The sequence below is a fragment of the Nycticebus coucang genome, chromosome 17 (assembly GCF_027406575.1).
Source record: "Nycticebus coucang isolate mNycCou1 chromosome 17, mNycCou1.pri, whole genome shotgun sequence".
Classification (NCBI taxonomy): Eukaryota; Metazoa; Chordata; class Mammalia; order Primates; family Lorisidae; genus Nycticebus; species Nycticebus coucang.
In genome coordinates, this window is record NC_069796.1 from 38447318 (window position 1) to 38466701 (window position 19384).

Genomic DNA, 19384 nt, shown 5'->3' on the forward strand with positions numbered 1-19384 from the left:
CCTGCGCTCGCCTCAATTCCCAGTGGCCTCTGGCTCTAGGAATAGGGGGCCTGGGTCACCGTGGGATAGTCAGAGAAGCCTCAGTTTTCCATCCGTGTTGTGTAGGCTTTCGGACGCAGGCTGGGCCATTGTTGAGGAAATACTCGGGTTGGATCAGATAAAAGACTTCCAGAAGAGCGAGCATCCCGACGCGCAGGCTGATTATAGAGTGCCTGCGGCTGGGCCTGGTGCTGAGGCAAGGGATAACCCATATGACCTCCGTTCGCTTTCTTGGTGAGAGCCTTCCTCAGTTCGCCAGGGACCCCGGGGCCCGTGGAGCCCGGTGACGCGGCCGCTTCGGTAACTCTTAAGTGTGGCCACCAGAGGGAGGCAGAGAGCCTCCGGGGCCTGGCACAGCTCGCTCCCAGCCGAGCTCGCCCTCCCGGGAACCTTCGCAGCTTGGTTGCACCTCCCCGGGCAGGACTGGACATGTCCCTTGTCCCTTCGCTTTGGAAAAAGGCTTGCCCTCCTCCCTCCCGCCGGGATTCTTGGGGGGGGGGCGCGTAGGATAGGAGTGGTTGTCAGCTTCATCCCTAACTTAACCCTAACTCAGCTGATGTGCCGGCCAGTCCAATCCTAGAGGCTCGAATTCCTGGGACGGGCTGAGGTCACCTCAAGGGTAGGAATTTGAGGGGCAGAAGGGGTTCACTCCTTCATCCCCCATCAACCCAGGCATGGATGGCCAACTGGACCTCCGGAAGCAAGGGAGTGCCCACTCCATACCACCCTGGCCGGTTCCCAGTATTCCCCTGGACAGGCTCCCAGAGGCCCACAAAGGCTCTCAGATGAAGTTCTGGGCCGGGCTTTGCCTGTGCCCTGGGCCCTAGGCCGGCTGGCTCTAGGCACTGCAAGTCCCTGGCACTCCCTGTGGGGCTTTGTCCACCAGCCTTAGCCCAACTTTGGCAAGGCCATGCTTGCTGGGGGAGGGGGTAGGACAGGCAGCACTCTCCTTTTTCTACTGCCGTGGCCTTGCTCTCCTCCAGGTGACTCTCCCCTCACCTCAGACTTGCTGCCCCTCCTGGCCAGGGGTGCCCTGTGAGAATGGGCTTTCCTCCTCACATTCCCTCCTAGCTAACACAGGAGTTGTAGTAATGTTGTCCACACTTACTAACTAGACTCTGGGGCTCCAGTGATTCCACCCCAGACCTCTATGGCTCCCTGCCCAGGCTCCTGACTGCATGGCTTCCCTGCTGTGGGCCCTGTCAGAGTCATGGTCCATGCATGGGTTTGTCCCTGGCCTCTCATTCATTCATTCTCTGGTTCATCACCTTTTGAGTGCCTACTTTATGCTGCCCCTGGGCTTAAGGAGGAGCTGGGGCCTCAGAGGAGTGAGACAGGTCCTTGCTCTCGTGGAGAGTCCAGTCCCGATGGTAACAATGCATTGTGGTATGTGCTGTGCTAGGGGAAGAGCATAGTGCTGTGGGAGCCTGTGGGGATGCATGCCCAGCCTGGGGGCACCTCCCTGGAGAGGCCTCCCCTGGACACCTGGCTGAAGTAGCCCCCAGTCCTTCAGCTAGCTGCTGTCACCCACCAGTTTTTTTTTTTTTTTTTTTCAGTTTTTGGCTGGGGCTGGGTTTGAACCCACCACCTCCAGCATATGGAGCTGGCACCCCACTCCTTTGAGCCACAGGCACCACCCACATACCAGTTTTTTTTTTGTGTATGTTTGTTTCAAAGCTCTGTTTAGTATCTGGTTATCTACCTTCATCTCTTGAGGCATTCATTAGCTGACTGTTTTACCTGGGTACTACGTGCCAGGCACTGATCTAGCCCCACGGGTTACACAAGTAAAAGAACAAAATTCTTTTTTAAAAAATTATTATTATGGGCGGCGCCTGTGGCTCAGTCGGTAAAGTGCCGGCCCCATATACCGAGGGTGGCGGGTTGAAACCCGGCCCAGGCCAAAATGCAAAACAACCAGAAAATAGCTGGGCGTTGTGGTGGGCGCCTGTAGTCCCAGCTACTTGGGAGGCTGAGGCAAGAGAATCGCTTAAGCCCATGAGTTGGAGGTTACTGTGAGCTGTGTGAGGCCACGGCACTCTACCGAGGGCCATAAAGTGAGACTCTGTCTCTACAAAAAAAAAAAAAAAAAATTATTATTATTATTATTTTAGAGACAGAGTCTCAAGTGGTCACCCTGGGTAGAGTGCCATAGCATCATCATAGCTCCCAGCAGCCTCTACCTTTTGGGCTCAGGCCATCCTTTTGCCTCAGTTTTTCTATTTTTAGTAGAGGTGGGGTCTTGCTCTTGCTCAGGCTGGTCTCGAACCTTGCCTCGGGTGGTGTCCACCTGCGTTGGTCTCTCCGAGTGCTAGGATAACAGGTGTGAGCCACGGTGCCTGGCCTAAGAACAAAATTCTTACCCTCATTGAGCTTTATGGTCTAGCAATGGTAGTGGGGAAACAGACAATAACCAGAATAAACAAGTAAACATGCAGCATGTAAATATATGTGATGGAGGAAGAAAGCAGGGAAATGGGAGATCTGAGTGAGGGAGGAGTATTTTAGGTACAGCGGTCAGGGAAGGTGACTGAAGTGGGAGTGTGCCTATGCACTAGAGGAACAGCAAGGAGGCAGAGGCTGGTGTGGCTTGAGGGGAGTGAGATCAGAAAAGAGGTTGGGATCAGATCTTGTAGGACTTTCTAGCCAGTGTAAAGACTTGGTTTACTCTAAGTGGCACAGGAAGTGGCAGGCACCTGGCTAATTTAAATTTTTTAATTTTTTTGTAGGGATTGTGTGTATGTGTGTGTGTGTTGCTATTTCCCAGGCTGGGTTTGAACTGCTGGCCTCATGTGAACTGGGTGCCTCAGCATCCCAAAGTGCTATGATTATAGGCATGAGCCACTGTCCCCCGCTGATCTAGCATACATTTAACAGGATCCCTTTGGTGGGGATGTGACATTCCCATATCCTTCGGGAATGTCTGTAGTGGCTCTGTGTGGGAACAGGGAGACAGAAGGCTATGGGAATAATCCAGGTAAGAGATGACAGTGGCTCAGGCCAGGGTGGTGGCAGTGAAGCTAATGAGAAGTTGCCATTTGGGGACATCCTTTGAAAGTAAATCTGACAGGATTTGTCGAGGTATTGGATGTGGGGTATGAGAGAAAGGGAGGCAAGGATGACTCTCTGGTTTGGGGCTTGAGCTGATGGAAGGATAGTTGTGACATTTATGTGAAGAATGAGAGGAGGTCATTTGGGTTGGATTAAGGTGGAGCTGCTCTTTGGGCATCCTGGTGGCAACTTCACGTCAGCACTTGGGTTTGATCTCAGAGGGAAAGGTCTAGGCTGGAGAATCATACATTGAGAATCATCAGGGTCTAGCTGGGCTTTGAAGCCAAGGTGGATCACCACAGGAGAGTGTGAGATGGAGAAGACTAAGGGCACTTTGGAATTTGGAGGTCAGAGAGGGGAGCAGAAACCAGCAAGGAAGAAGAGAAAGCACAGCCAGCGAGGTAGGAGGAAAAGCATGGCAGTAAGGAGTTCTGGAAGTTAAGGGAAGAAAGTATTTCAAGGAGGAAGGGGTGATCAACTGATGTCAAGTGCTGCCAGTAAATTAAGTTGAGGCCTCTGATTGACTTTTGGATTTGGTATTGTGGCTGCCACTAAGGAACAGGCTATGATCTGTCTGCCTAGCTCATTGTAGGAACATTAGAAAATGGTGGCCATTCCAGATGGACCTGGCTAAGGCCAGGCAGGTACACAGCAGGCAGACACTTGGTGTAGAGAAATAGGTGTCCCTTCCCCTGGCAGATGCAGGCTGGGTTTCAGCTCCCTCTCTACCCTTTGTCACCCTAGGTACCCTTGTGCAGCACCTAACCTATACATCTATACTCAGCAGCTGTGTTGGTGACTTCGATGAACGGTGTCAGTGGAGTGTGTGTGGGTGGAGGGATAAGAGCTGGATTACAGTTCCTTCAAAAAAGAGAAGAATTGGAGACAGCAAGGATGGACAATTTTCTCAATGAGCTTTGCCATAACAGGTAAAGAATAATGGGACAGTAGCTGGAGGGTTGAGAGAAATCAGCTAAGTGAGGGCGGGTGATGGGGAAGGCAGCCTAAACAGAGAACCTGTGTAAACAAAGTGAGGCCACTAGAAATAGTTGGGGGTGGGTGGCTATGAGGGTGGGAGATGTCCTAGAACATCAAATTTGAGGTGGGAGGTGTCAGAGTGGATACAAGGAGGTGGAGTTAGGTAGGGCCTTTGTCTTAGGGATATGGTGGTGCTGAGTGCAGGGCTGGGTACACAGTAGGTGCTCACTGAGCACTCTCGGATTGGCCTGGGCAATCCCTTCCAAGCCTCTTCTCCCCTGGCCTCAGTCTCCTCATCCCCAGTCATCCCACTGGATGTTGGGTGAATTGGTTGTTTTCGGGGCTTTTCAAGCTGAGCCACCTAGAGCACAGGGTTGGACCAAAATGAGTCTCTACAGCTGGTAGGTCTCAGGTTCTGGCCGCTTCTCCTCCCTGGATGTCCCCACTCTACTCAGGTTGAGCAAGATCAGGAGGCCATGCTGGACCTAGGGAGGCAGGAGGTCAGGGAGAGGCCTCACTGTGGCAGGTGCTGTTGTGGGCTCACTGGGCTAGAAGCTGCACCCCTGCCCTTGTCCCTACTGGGGTGCTGACCACTTCCAGTGCATCTGGGCCCTCCCATACCCCTCTGTGCTTTCCCCAGGGACCAACCAAAGGTCAGGAAGAAAACCAAGGGGAAAGGCCCCTGTGTGTGAAGGTCTTTAGCCCAGCTTCAGTACCTGCCTTCCTGTGAGACCCCCTCAGAGCAGGAGGTAAGGTAGGGGAAAAAAGGGAAGTCACTTGGAGAAGCTACTGATTCTTCTTTCCCTGGAGGGGTGCTGGGAACACAGTACATTTTGACTGCTGGGTAGGGGGACACTGACCTGCTCCCTTTGAAAAGTAGCTGCAAGGAAGAATAACAATAATCTTCTGTCCTGTGACCATGGCACCTGAAGCGCTCACAGACAGCCTTCCTGTGGCCTCAAGGCAGCCTTTTGAGCCCTTTGAACTACTTCTGCTTGATAGAGGGGAAAGTTGGGTTCAGGAAAGGGTACAGCCACCCATGACCACACAACTAGGATGTGCAGAGGCTAGACTAGAAGCCTGGTTCCCTGGATCCTTCAACAGGCCCCCAGAATTAAGAAAGATGGGAGCAGATCCAGGTGAGACCATGTTCTATGCACTGGCCTGGCCCAGATTATGGGGTGAGACAGCTATGTCTACCTTCCTCCCTTCCCAGGTTCTTTCCCTCTCTATATGTAATTTATTAAGCCATACTGTATGCTAGGTGCTGAGGATGCATTATGAGCAAGGCAGACCTTCGCTTCAGAGGGCTCAGAGTCCACTGGGTGGACAGAAATTAAATAATCCATTCCACGAATCATCCTTACAATTGAAATAGCCATGGCCTGTTGAGTCCATCTGTGTGCCAGGTCTTGAGCACATCAGCTCCTTTTATCCCCATCCCTGCCCTCACTGGGCAGGTAAGGAAATGGAAACCCAGTAAAAGGTGATCCAGCTGTGACTTGAGGTTATGGTCCTAAGGATGGGGACTGTGTAATCAAAGCCTTGTCACCTACACTTCCCTCCACAGCCCCTGTTGGTTGCCATTGCTTCCTGCTGAAGGGTAGAATGTGGTGTGGCCCTTCAAGAAGATCCTGGGCATCCAGAGTGGTCCCTTCATTGCTGTGCTCTGTGGGGATGTCCTAGTATTTGATAAGCAGCGGAGGGGTGTGGTCTGAGTGCCCTCTTAACTGCCTAGCTGTGTCCACAGGTTCAGACCTCCTGGGAGTTTTAGCAAGCCACTTATGTTCTTGGCACCTCAGTTTCTCATCTGTAAATGGGTTGCAACATAGTTTTGAAGGTTAAATATAACACATGGAAATCCCTTAGTGTGAACTGTGGCTTATGGTAAATATACAGTTAACAGCAGAAGTGTCACAACAGTTGGTGAAACCCTAGTTCCAGTTAATAACCCAGTTTGAAGAGAGGGAGACTAATCACAGCTCGGATCCCACACCTCCAATTATTGCCACTCTGAATAGTTCAGACACCCCTCATAGGCTGACAAATCCTCTTCCTTCTCCCTGGAAAGAGTCTCTGACTATGTGGAAAGAAGGTTAGATTAGAGCAAATTTCATGGAGGAAGGGGCATTTATGTAGAGATTTGAGGGTCAAGTTGGATTAAGCACAGCAGGATCATGGCCCAGTCAGAGGGTGTGTGGAACATCTGCAAAGGTCTGGAGGTGAGCAGGAACTGGGTGGGGTGAGTAGCCCTAGGGGCTGGAATGGAAGAAGTGAGGTAGAAAGTGGCCTCCTGTGGCAGGGCCTGACTCTAACCTGATTTCTCTTCTCCCAGGGACTGGGCCTGCTCACCCCTTCTCCTTCCCCCAGTCCCAGGTCTCCTTAGGTCCCTATGGGTGGGGTCTGTTATCTCTTTGAGAGGTAGCACGTTGTTATGCAGAAGGCTCACAGCCCCAAAGTTCTTCTTACTGTTTAGACCAGGTGCAATCTGGTCAACTTTCTTCTTCAGAGTTAGGGTCCTCAGCTGAGGGGAGAGCTTCACAGAGAAGAGACTCTGGGGCCTTGGGAGATGGTTTCTACAGCCCAGAGTGCACTCTTATCTCTTTGTCACCATGTATCTCCCTAGTGTGGCTTCCTCTTAACCTGGCACTGGGGCTTGCATCCTTGGCTGGATCCACTCCTCACCTCCCACTTCCCTCCACTGTCTTTTTCCTTTGTCTCTCTTTTCTGCCCACCCCCCAACTTTGTCTCAAATTCTCCATCTCACCCCATGCCCCAGGTCTGTCTGTCTGTCTGTCTCTCTGTCTCAGTAGATCTTTAGGGCTCAGTCTCCCTTTCTCTAAGGGTGACTTGCCCCCTGCTCTCCCTGCTGGTCCCTTGTCCGCGTCTCCCAGGGGCTTCCATGTGGTGGGCTGGGTAGAGGACAGGAGTCTTTTACCAGGAGAGGAGGACCCGCCCCCTCCTACACTTTGAGGATGGCGAGTAGGTCAGAAGGGCTGAGGGTCTGGGTCGGGAGGGTCCTGCCAAGCGGACGGTGGTTGGGTATGGTCTGGGGTTCGAGGACAGAGGGGCCGGGCTGGGCTAGGAGGGGGCGGAACCCCGCGGCTCTCCCCTCCCCCCCTTTCTTAAAGAGCCCGACGCGGGGGCTGTGTGGGACAGGTTTGGCCGCGCGGGACAGGTTTGGCCGCGCCCTCTCCACCCGGGTGGGGGCAAGAGAGGTGGAGCGCTTGGTGGAAAGGCGCGGTGGGCGGGCCGGGCTGGGTGGCCGCTGTCACCTCCCGGCTAGGCGCCGCTGCTAGCCCTCCCGCAGTCCCCCCGCCCTTCCCCGCCCTTCCCGCTCCTCCCTCCCTCCCTCCGTCCCTCCCTCTTTCCTTCGTTCCCTCCCTTCTGCTGCCCGTCCTCACATCTCTGCTCAGCTTTTCCACAGCCGTGGTTCTGACACCTGAAGGGACAGAAGCGAGCTCTGGAAGCTCCAACAGACTGAGCAGGACCGTCAGTACAGCGCGGCCTCCGCATGGCCCCGTCGTGAGAGGCCGGACCCAGAGGCTGGGACCAGGAGCGGTGAGTGGTGCCGCGGGGCTACCTTGTCCCCAGGGCCCGCGTGCTCCAGGACCCCGCCCCTCCCCTTTCGAAGCGAGGCTGGGGGCCAGGAGAGGGTGCTGGGGGGAGGAGGCACACTCTGGGTGGCGGGCGCCGCCCTCCGCCCTCTGTACCCCGCTGGGGTCTGCTAACAAAGCTGCATTTCGAGATCAATTCCGAGGCGGCTGGAGCATCCGAAGGATACGGTTGTCATGGAGATGAGGCAGAGAGAGGAAGCCCGGGATGGCCGAGTCTGGGCCAGGATGGGGGCGCTGCTGGAAAGCCCTCCCCCCAAGCCTGCAGGAAGGGTCAGGGCCGGCAAGCCTAGTTGTCTCCTGGACTCTGCCTCCTGATTCTCTCTCTCCCTTTTGTATAATCTGTGTGTATATGTGTGCGTTGATGGGTGTTAGTAGCAGCTGGGTGGCTGGAGATCCGGGTGTTTGTCCAGGGCCTGCTGGCAGCCACCTTCACAAGGGAGCAGCTTTGAGGATTTATTTCTGTTTCCAGTTTCCCAACTTTGACAGCCGGGCTTGGTGGCCAGGCCTCCCTGACTGCTTCTAGAATAGGGGCTAGCATGGGGGCGTGGCAGGCAGCTGGCAAGGCAGAGGAGGCACATAATGGCCGAGGCAGCAGCAGGGAGGGAAGGGTCCTTGGAGGGCTGCTGGGGCTGGGCGGGGCAGGGAATCCAGATGTGGGGCCGCTTTGCCCAGCTGATTCCCTTTTAGGAGGAGGTATTCAGACTCTTGCTGTTCCTGGAGGATCTCAGGGTTCCCTGGAGTGATAACTGGGGCCATTGTTATTGCATAGGCCCAGGGAGCTACGGCCTGAAGTCCACTTTTTTGTTTTGGGGCCATCTTGGGGGTTCCAGGAAGAGAACTGAGAGCAGAAACACTTGTCAAAATGGAAGAGAGTCCAAGACTCAATGCAGACTGAGCTTGATGGGGACCAGGGAGAGTGTTCAGGGTTTGCCCAGGGCAGATGGGCAGCCTGGGTCTGGGGAGAGGCATTTGAACTCTCTGGCTTCCTTAGTTCCTTCTTCTAGACCTTGGAAACAAGTGCTGCTTAATGGGGAGCTATTCAGGCAACTTGAGTGGGTAAAGGGCACTGGGACTACCTTCATCCCAACTCCATGGCCCCAGATATAGTCATTCTTCCACCCCCTCTCCTAGGAGTTTAGGAACCAGGGAAGCTACAAGTTCTGTGACCTGGGGTCTCTGAGTCAGTAACACCAGCCAGCTGCCCCCCTCTGTCTTCCTTTCATTTCTGGAGGAGAGACCTGCCCTCCAAACAGCCCCCTTTCCCTGATATGTGGTGGGAGGCAGTGGCTTTTGAGTGGGGCTACTTAAGTTTCATCCTGGTGGAAACATAGAGGGTCCCTAGGGTTTGGTTAGAACCCCCAGAGGGTTCCCACACACTGGGGGGGGAGATAGTATGTGAGTGGTGGTCCAGCGAAAGGTAGAGGGGATGACAGGGATGTCCTTGGAAGGCTTCACCCACTGAAGCCTCTTGCTAGTTGAAGTCTCAGTGCTTGAGTAATTTGTACCCTGCAGTCCCGTGGGTACCCCATGCTAGACTGAGAGGTCTCCCTCCTGCAGCTTGTCTTGATCAGACAGCTAAGGGGTGCATGTTCCCCAAGCAGACCTGACCAATAGTGCCTCCCAGGGTCTTTTCTGAAGGGAGGGAGCAAAAGTGGCTGGAAAGAGTGACTTCCTGCTCTTACAGGACTGAAAGAGTGAGGGGTTAGAGGGCATCCTTGCCCAGCTTCCATATATCAAGTACCACCACTGTGCTAAATCATATAGCAAACTGTAGAGGGAGTCACTACCATTATTACCATTTTGTGGTTGAGGATACTGAGGCTCAGGGAGAAGTTGCTGGCTCAATGTCACCTGGATAATAAGTGTCAGAGTCAGGATTTGCACCTGGGAAGACACTTAGACCTGTATCCCCAGCCTCATCCTCTTCTTCCCAGGACAGGCAATTTAGCAGGGAGATGGGACTGAGTGTCTCTCCATCTGGGAAAAGGGGTGACCTTGGGGGACACTGAGGCACTAAGCTGGGGTCTCCTAGGGAGGTGAGATTAAGTTATCCCCATTCTGGATGTTGGCTTGCAGGAGATCAACACTGCCTCTCTCGACAGATGATGCTCTAGAGCTCCTTTGCCAGATGGTCTTTTCCAGGAAAATCTGTTTTGAGCGGCATCTTATGTCTGGCTCCATATTTAGCCTGGCTCCTTGAATGGGAGGATACACTCAGGCTGTCGCCCCTCAAGGGGTGTTTGTTGGGGGGGGGTAGGCCTAGGGCCAGACCTGGCTCCTTGCCTTAACTCAGCAGAGGTGGGGAGGGGCCCATGTCCCTGGCCCGGCTGAGGGCTGCCTGCTGGTCTTCTTGGGACTTGTTACTTTCCTTGTCTCCTTGGTGAACAGGTTTGCTCACAAGTGAGTTTACTCCTCAGAGTCTGGTCTGGCCCTTTTAGGTAATGAACTGCCCAGGGCAGGCTCACAGCCCAGCTTGCCTCAGGTTTGTGGCCCCTCGGAGGAACGAGTGTCTTCTCCTCTGACTGCTATCTACAAGTCTGCTCCTGAGCTCCCTTTTTTCAAGTGTCTCCCTCTATTCCCCCTAACTTTTTGTCTTGTCAACCCTGATAGTACAGTGAACACCCACCTATATATTCTTAACCTAGAGACCTAGATTTGCCAGTTGTTAACTTTTTGCCACATTTTTCTCTTTCTTTGCTCAACCTTTTGAAAGCTGCAGACATTATAACACTTCACCTCTAAATACTTCAGTGTGAATTTCCTGAGACGAGGACATTTTTACAAAATGACTTTTATCAAACCTGAGAAACTTAGTAATGACCTAATATGTTAGTCCATATCAAAGTTTCTCTAACTCTTTCAGTAATGTCCTTTATAGCTGTTGTTTAAAAAGTTTAATCAAGGAGCATATATCACATTTATTAATGCCTCTTTAATCTTTTAATCTGGATTAATCACCTGCTTTAAAATTGTGTTTATGACATTGTCAATTTTGAAGTTTTATAGAATGTCCCACATTCTGCATTTGTCTTACAACTTGCTCATGATTAGATTCAGGTTAAACATTTTTCAGCAAGAACATCCCATAGGTGATGTCATATTTGCAGGGTGTCATATTAGGAGGCACATGTCAGTGGCTTGTCCTGTAGTAAGTGGTGCTGTTAGGTCACTTGGCTGAGGGATAAGGTCATTCCCTGTGTTTAAAACCTATTACTTCTCTCCTTCTCTACTGCCAGAAGCTTCGTCTACCTAGTCATCCATGTACCAGGTCAGCAAAACTGACTGAATCCCCACTTCAGACCAAATGCTGGAACTAGAGATCAAACAGACATGGATGGGGCTTAACACCCACAGGAGTGGGGAGTGAGTGAGCCACAACTCAGGCAGGTGCTTCTTGGGGGATAGAGGGGCCCAGAGAATATAGTGAGGGGGACATCGAGGGAAGAGGGGATGGGGGGGCCAGACAGGAAGATGGGCACAGCCCACAGCTGGCCTGGAATATTTGGAATATTGACTGAAGAGTTGGCCTTTCCCCCAAGGGCATTGAGAGCCTCTGAAGCGTTTTAAAGAGGGGAATGACGGGCATTTTTGGGTGCTGGAAAGGCACTCTGGGGAGGATAGAGCAGGACTGGCTGGGTCAGCAGGTGGAAATGAGACTGGTTATGAGGATATGATGGCGTCTAGTGCAAGATGCCAGGAACTGGGGCTGGTAAGGGAGTTGGGGAGGGGAGAGCACTGGGGAGAGCACTCCATTTGCTGACAGAATGGAGTTGTGTAGGTTTGGTGGCCCTGCTGGGACTGCGCTGTTGGTGGTGGAAGGTGGAGAGAAGGGGAGTTAGGTGAGACTTAGGAGGCAGAATGGACAGGCCCTGTGTCTGACTGGCAATGGGAGAGTGGAAGGAAGAGCTCTTGCAGTGGCACAGGAAGGGTGATGGAGGACTCAAGATTGCGTGTGTGAGGTCTGAGGTGCTTTCTGGGTCAGAGGAACAGTGTATGGGAAGCTCATACACTGAGGAGGAGGAGGAGGCCACAGGGGAGGGAGTAGACAGGGAAAGCAGAGATAAGAAATGATGGGGAATAGGAGAGAAGGAGGGATGAGAGGACTCTCACCCTCTCGATTCCACTGACCACTCTCCTCAAGCTCACCAGTAAACTTTCCCCAGGTGTGGTTGACCACTTGTGGCCGTCTCTCAGGAGTTCATTGTGAGACCAGAGCAGAGAAGGGGCCACACACAGCCCACATCAGGGAATGTATGGTGGGTTCCAGGCACCAGTAGGGATGGAGCCTAAGCAAGATGAAAAAGGCAGGATAATCCTTCCCTTGCAGCCCCCAACTCCCCATCTCATTTTGCTTCTTGACACATACTTAGCAAAACCCTAACGCTGGTTAAATCCCATACCTGGCCTGCTCCACACTTGTATCTGTGTGACTGAATGAGGCTGAGAAAAATCACTGCCTTGACTGCTCTCACTTTAAGTCCAACCCCATGAACTTCAGGTGGATCCTAAAGCTGGAAGACTCTTTCATACTCACTTTTCTACCTGCAAGCCCCAGCCTCTCCTGTCCCTTTTTCCCTTTCAGGTGACAACCTCTGAGAAAGTAGAAGCAGTCAGAACTTCCTCAGCTCCCAGAGCCACACTCACCCGTCTACCAGCCTCTGCACCCACTGCTCTGCCTCCTTCTGTCCCTGTAGGCAAAGTGTCCCTGCTCTTGGTTAAGGCCACCCCTCTGCTTGTGCATTAGATTCCATCCCTTTGTGCCTGCTTGAGAAGGTGTCTTCTCCTTCATCATTGTTTCCTCTTCTCCACTAGATCATTGTTCTCCAACCCGGCTACCACTGCAACTCTGCCACCCTTTACAGAGAAATTCCCCAGCAGAGTTGTTTAGACACACTGTCCTCATCATGTCCTCTCCTCCACTCTCGACTCCACTCTGAGTGGGCTTTCACCCTCTCCATTCCACTGACCACTCTCCTCAAGCTCACCAGTAACCTTCCAGTTGCTGCACTCAATGGCCAGTTCTCAGTCTTGTCTGCAGTATTTGACGTGTTCGTTTTTCTTCTTCTTTAAATACTTTCCTTGCCTTCCAAGCCACCCATTCTCCTATTCTTCTCTGACCTTGTGGGCTGCTCCATCTCAGCCTCCTTTGCTGGTTTCTTCCCCCACCCCCACTTCTTGACATCAGGTACCCCAGGACCCAGCCCTGCACAGCTTCTCTTTCTCATCTACACTCCTCATACTAATGATATCTAATCCTGGGGCTTGAAGTACTACATATGTGCTTCCAGCCCCCCGGTTTAAATCCCAAGTTTCACCCTCTCTCCTGAGCTCCATTCATCTCCCCAACATCTCAACTTTCATGGCTATTGGACACTTCAAACTCAACTTTTCAGATCTGCTCCACCTAGGTTTCCGCTTCCCAGAAGTGGCAACTGTGTCCTGCTGTTGCTCAGGGCTCAAACATTGGTGTCACTCTCGACTCCCCTCTTTCTGTCCTGCCCTATATACTGCCCATGAAGGAGTGAGACTTTACCAGTGCCAGGGTCTCACTTCATGGCTATGGATGAGAGAGGAGGTGCCAGTGGAATGGCCCAGCATAGTCCTTTCATACTGGCTCACTTTGTAGCACATGCTAGTGTTTTTTCAGCAGGGAGGTCACAACCCTCATCAGACCCTGAGCTGAAGTCCTAAAGCAGAGATAAGAAATGATGGGGAATAGGAGGGAAGGAGGGATGAGAGGACTCTGTAAGGGAGGAGGTGAGAGGAGTTACATAGAGCTTAGGGAGAGGTGGAGGAGGCCACAGGGGAGGGAGTAGACAGGGAAAGGGCTTGGGGTGTGTGGATAGAGAACATTAGGACCTAGGCTGTAGGTTATGTGAAACTTAGGCAGGGAGAAGTGAGGATGAAATTTCTTGGTTTATCTCTCTTGGCTGTTGAAGCAGACTGCGGAAACTGCTCAGAGACTGAGCTGTCTTGGCACCCTCAGGCCTGCCCCTGCCTAGGCATTTTAGCTGGGGCAGGGCCAGCTGGGAGGACTTGCACTTGGTCAGTCCATTGTAGCTTTTAGAATTTGAATCTCAGCCCACAGAAGTATGGGTCAAATGTGGGCTTCAGTAGCCAGGTGAGTCCAAATGCCCTCTGAAGTTTGAGGAAAGCAGAGCAATGGCCCGTCTGGTGTTGGACTTCCTTAACCAGGACAGCCTAGTCCAGCGGTTGTCAACCTTTGGGTTGCAACGCATAGGAACTGTATTAAAGAGCCGTGGCATTAGGAAGGTTGCGAACCACTGGCCTAGTCCTTTGTGGTTCCACTTCACCCCGCGGGGAAGTCAGTTGGAGGTAGAGTCACCAGCTATAAACATGATTTGAGATTTGACAGAAGTCATTGTGGATTTCATTAGTTAAGGGCTCTTCAAATGAGCATGCAGATGTATGCAAATGGTAGGCAAATGAGGATGCAGATTGGCCAGGGTGCTGGGGGAGAGAAGCAAGCTGGGAGATGTCCAGGAATGACCTTTATGGAGAGAGGCCTAAGGGCCCTGAGAATCCCAGCAGGCTGTGGGGCACATGTACATAAGATGCAAATGTGCACCTAGCCCGGGGATCGCTGTCTGCCTGACCATGAGAAAAGAGAGGCCTTTCAGACCCCCACTACCCAAGGCAAAGACTGGTTCCCTGGTGGCTGAATCCAGGGAGGGAAAGCAGGGGGTGCTTGGCTTGTTTATATCCTCAAATTAGCACCACCTGTAGAGGGTGGGCACCTTTAAGTGAGGCCCAGGTTCCTGGCCCTGGTGACTTGAGATGGAAAGATAGGAGTGAGCCTGGCTTTGGGTGGGAGTGTGTTTAGGGGAGGGAGGACTGTGGGTCCTTCAGCTGCCTTGGGAAAGGGAAGGGGTGCCCTCTTTGGCCTCCACAGAAGTCTCATCTGCCTGCACTCTCAGGTTGGGTCTCTGAAGCCCCTGCTTCAGAACCCACTCTGACAGCTGCCAAGGGCAAATGTCCACTGAGCGCCCTCTGAATGACCTGTGCTGTGTGTTGTTCTCCTGGGCATCCCACTGCCGGGGGGCAGCCATCCAGGTCCCCTGCACCCCAAGAGCTTCTGGAAGGCAGCAGGCACCACTCTTCCCTGAGCACTGCACATGCCATCTCCTTTGCTCTGCATAGTAGCCCTGAGAGGCAGGTGTTGTTAGCAGCCCCTATTTTACAGAGGAGACCACTGAGGCTCAGAGAGGTGGGGCAGTGGCAGAGCTGGGATTTGGAGCCAGGTCTTTCTGATTGTGCAGTTAGGGCACTGACCCACTGTCCTGAACTGTCCCAGTCTGTGGCAACTGTTGTTTCATGAGGGGTCCAAGTTAGGAAGACCATGTGGATTAGGAGGGTCTAGGATCACTTTGGAGTGTGGAGTTGGGGATGTTCCTGAGGTTCCTGGGTGGATGTCCCTTCTACAGTGTCCTGGGCCATTGAGATGTTGAGGATTCTGACCTGGGCCTAGGGAGGGATATGGAGCTCAGGGGCAAGAGAAAGATCTTCACCATAAGGCCCCTTGGCTGGCAGAAACTGTAGGAGAGCATGGTGAGCTGTGTGAAGGGTCTTTCAGGAAACTCCCTACTGCCTGTGCTCCAGATTCCCATGGAGGCTTGGAGCGCCCAGGCCTGGGCAGCCTAGGCCCCAAGTGGTGTGGGGCATAGCTGGTGAGGGTTTATTCTGAGCACTTCCTACATACCAACTGTTTGCATTGATCATCTTGCTTAAGTATCCAGGTGTGCATGTATGCATATGTGTGTGTGTGTATGTATGTATGTGTAAAGATTCCAGCCCATATGCTAAAATCTGGGGGACCTGGGAAGCCAGGTAGTGCAGTAGGAATTGGGGGGGAAGGGCCGTGAGCCAATGGAGATGTTCAGGGTAGGCTCCTAGGAGACAGAGAATAGGTCCAAGAATGAAAGGTTTCTAGCTTTCTGGGTGGTGCCTGTGGCTCAAAGGGGTAGGGCGCTGGCCCCATATGCTGGAGGTGGTGGGTTCAGAACTGGTCCAGGCCAAAAACTGCAAAAAATAAAAAAAGAAAGGTTTCTAGCTTTCTCCAAATGTCCAGTGTCAGAGGTAGAAGGTTCTTGAGTGTTGTCCAAAGGCTCATGCCCAAGGCCCATGGGTGGGCTTTAGGGGTCTATGAACCTCCCCAAATATACTTCAAATGAGCTCATATGTGACAGTCTGTCTGGGGTAGGGGCCACAGCTCCATCAGATGCTCAAAGTGGTTGAAGACTAGGAACTGGTTGGGATATGGGCACCTGAGGCCAAGGGGATTTCATTTGCCCAAGCTGCTCTAGCCTACTGGAGGCAAAACCTGAGTGTCCTGGATCCCAGCCCCACTCCCTGGGACAGCTGTTGTCTCAGCTTTGCCACCACACTGACATTCCAAAACAGTTTTTTTCTGATCCCAGTCGCTTCTACATACCCGGCCTGGGCTCTAAGCACCCCTGGACATCCTGAGGTTTAGCTTTTGCCTGTTGTGGGTAGTGCTGAGCACTGTGGCCCCCATCTTCACTCCGCTTCCTGTGCCCCCATTTCTGCCAAGGAGGCCTGTGTTCCCACCTCTCTCATGCCCACCCAGCCCCCCTGCTGCACTGTGTGTGGCTGTGGTCAGTGTGGGAGCGCATCTTCCCCGCCCTATGCCCCAGCTTGAAGCTCTGGGTTGTGCTTTCTTTGTCCACAGCTTCTCCCAAAGCAGAGAGGTTTTGGCCCTGAATGCCACATGATGTAGGTCTAGCTGCTCTTAATCTTGCTCCTAAGCCTGCAGGCTCCTCATCTCCACTTCACCACCCTGGGAGAGAGCCTCGGGAGCAGCTGCCCCATTCCTTGTCTGTGTGTTTGAGTATATGCATGTGTCTGAGTGTGTGTGTGCATGTATCTGAGTGATCATGTGCATGCATCTGAGTGTGTGAGTGTGTATGCATCTGAGTATGCATGCAAGTGTTTGAATGTGTGCATGTGTGTGCATGTGTCTGAGTTGAGTGCATGCATCTGAATGTGTGCATGCATGAGTGTGAGTGTGTGAATGTATCTGAGTGTGTGAATGTGCGTGCATCTGAGTGAATGTGAATGTGTTCATGTGTCTGAGTGTGTGTGTGCAAGTGTCTGAGTGTGTGCATGTGTGTTCATGTGTCTGAGCGTGCATGCATGTGTCTTAGGGTGTGTGATTGTGTCTGAGTGTGCATGTGTGCGTGCATGCATCTGAGTGTGTGAGTGTACATGCATCTGTGTGCATGTGTGCATCCATCTGAGTGTGTATGTGGGTGCGTGTATAGCAAATGCCTTCATCCTATGCTTGCTCACAGGTGTCTCCATCCATGCACTCACCCCTGTGTCTCATAGGGCATGTGGCCCCTGGATCCCTCCCTTCAACCCTGTTCTTAGACTTCCCACAGCCCCCTGCTTGGATTCCAGGAAGGAGGGGACTATAAAATTATCCCTATGATAACCTAGCATTCCAAGCAGAATCTAGGCCTTGCTGCTTTTCAGCTTTGTGACTCTGAACATGTTCCTCAACCTCTCTTAGCTTTTGCCAAAAATGGGGATGACTATAGTTTCTAGGTTGTGCATTCAATGGATATTTGAAAGTGCCCACTGTGTGCCAGCCATTGCACTAGGCTCTGGGGAGGCAGCATGAACATTATATAGTACCCCCCCCCCACACACTGAACTTACATCCTAGTGAGGGAGATGCAAGAACTAAGTATACAAATAGAAAAGAGACTTTTGCTTCTACTTGGTGCTGTGATGCTCAGTAGAGGAGTGGGGTAGAGTGCTGGTGATCAGAGAGGGCCTTTCTGAGGACTTAGCAGTCTCTAATGGCAGAAGAGGCAGTCTTTTAAAGATCTAGGGTAAGAGCATTCTAGGACAAGGGTACAGCTGGTGCAAAGGCCCTGAGGTGGGAATGAGCTCAGGGAGCAGAAAGAAGGCCAGTGTGGCTGAAGGGGGGAGGGGGGAGAGGGCAGCAGAACAAGCTCCGCAGGCAGGGCCTTTTTAGGCCATGCTAGGGAGACCGATTCTACTCTGAGGACAGTGGGAATTGTTACAGGGTCATGAGTGAGGGAGGGAGATCATGTAATTTGTGTTTTCACAGCTCACTTCATCCGCCACAGGGGGAGGGGGGAGGGTTGTCTCAGGAGCAGCCGAGACCCAGAAAGTGCTTGGCTTGGTAGTCAGCCCCAGCCTAGCCAGGGGTCCACTATCACCATGGGCCCCGTTTCAGCTAGTGCCAAAAAGAGGCAGCTGAGCCCAGGGCCCTCCTCTGCCAGGAGAGGGGTCTGGATCAGGCTGAGAGAGGCTGTGGGAGATCTTGGCCTCTGGCAACCTGTCATTTGCAGGCATCTCCTTGGGATGAGAGTCCTATGACCCTACTGCTCCTCTACCCTCCTCTATTGCCAGCAGGTGGGCAAGGTCACTGCTTTAGTCCAACTCTCCTGGTTGAGAATTTGGGCCCTAGATCTCATGGGGAGGGCCTAATAGGGGGGCCTGGATCATCCTGCATCTCCAGCTCATCTAGCTGCAGAGGGAGGCTACTCCTGGGTTCTGAAGATAGCTACTCACTGTGTGAGCTCAGGCAAAGTCTTTCTGGGTTCTCTGCCTCAATCTCACCATTTGTCAAATGTGGTAGTGGGAAAAGTGGAACATTAGGGCTTTTCGTCCTTGACCTCTGTAGTGAGTTTGCCCTTCCTCAGATTTCAGCTCTTTCAGCGTCCATGACCTTAAATGTCCCACCAGTCAAGGTGGGAGGAGGACAGAGGTGATGCTCCCATTCTACAGATGGGTACACAAAGACCACAGGGGGCAATGATGAGTCACAGGGCACCTAGAGTGAGTATCGGGGCATTGTTTTATGCCTCTGTCCTAAATCTTTCCCTCTATAAACCCCTCCCTTGGACTCAGCAAGAGAAAGGGTCCTGGTTCAGCTATTGCTGAGTTCTGCTGGCCCTCAGCCTAGGCAGGGACTCTGGGCCTCCTGCCCAGAGTGGAGCTCAATGCTGCCCCTTGTCTGCCCAGTGCAGAAACCGAGGTAGGGCCAGTACCTAGTGTTGGCAGAATCACCATCTTACTCCCTGCTGTAGGAGGACATGGCAGGGCAGGTAGGGCTGGAGTTAGCCTGAGGCAGCTGCTGGAGGTTGGGGTGGTGGTGGAGGGGTCTCCCAAGAGGTCTTTGGTTTATACACAATCCTGGTTTTGGGACTGGTGTGGAGTGAGCATCAAGTGAAACATTCCATATTAAATGGAGCCATCTCAAATGTTAGGCTTCAGTGGGCGATCAGGTGGAGTTCTGACCCAGGGAGGGTGCCCCACCCTGCCAGGGTCAGCCTCTAGACATGGCTGTGTGAACTTGAGGCATTCTGGCAGAGTCCATTTGAAACTTTGTGCCCGAACCCCTCAGCTAGAAAGCAGGTCAGAGCACTAGAACTCAGGCAGCAGGCTCAAAGTCCCCCCCCTTTCCTTTCTAAATGTCCCTCCCCCACCAAGGAGTCTCAGTTGAGGAGGTGACCTCTTGTTCTCCCTCTTCTGAGTACACAACCGGAGGGAACAGATTGAAATAGCAACAGCAGCAACAGGGATTTAGGGCAGACCAGAAAGAATCCCTCACTCAGTGCTGAACCCCTAGGGGTCCTTAGTGTCTTAGGACCAGGGCTCAGATACACTAAAGTCTAGCTCTT

The 19384-nt window shown here is 52.7% G+C and overlaps 1 protein-coding gene across 2 annotated transcripts in view; it reads left to right on the forward strand.

The window, feature by feature from the left end:
• Positions 1 to 230: 230 nt before the first annotated feature.
• The window catches only part of PSD2 (pleckstrin and Sec7 domain containing 2), a 56321-nt gene continuing 37167 nt past the window's right edge, over positions 231 to 19384 (forward strand). The window contains exons 1-3 of one of the 2 annotated variants that reach the window (XM_053566449.1): positions 231 to 273; positions 3835 to 4019; positions 7485 to 7629. The gene's annotated coding sequence lies outside the window, so the exon portion shown is untranslated. Of the gene's footprint in view, positions 274 to 3834; positions 4020 to 7454; positions 7630 to 19384 lie in introns of those variants that run through there. The other variant, XM_053566450.1, reaches the window with a different exon arrangement.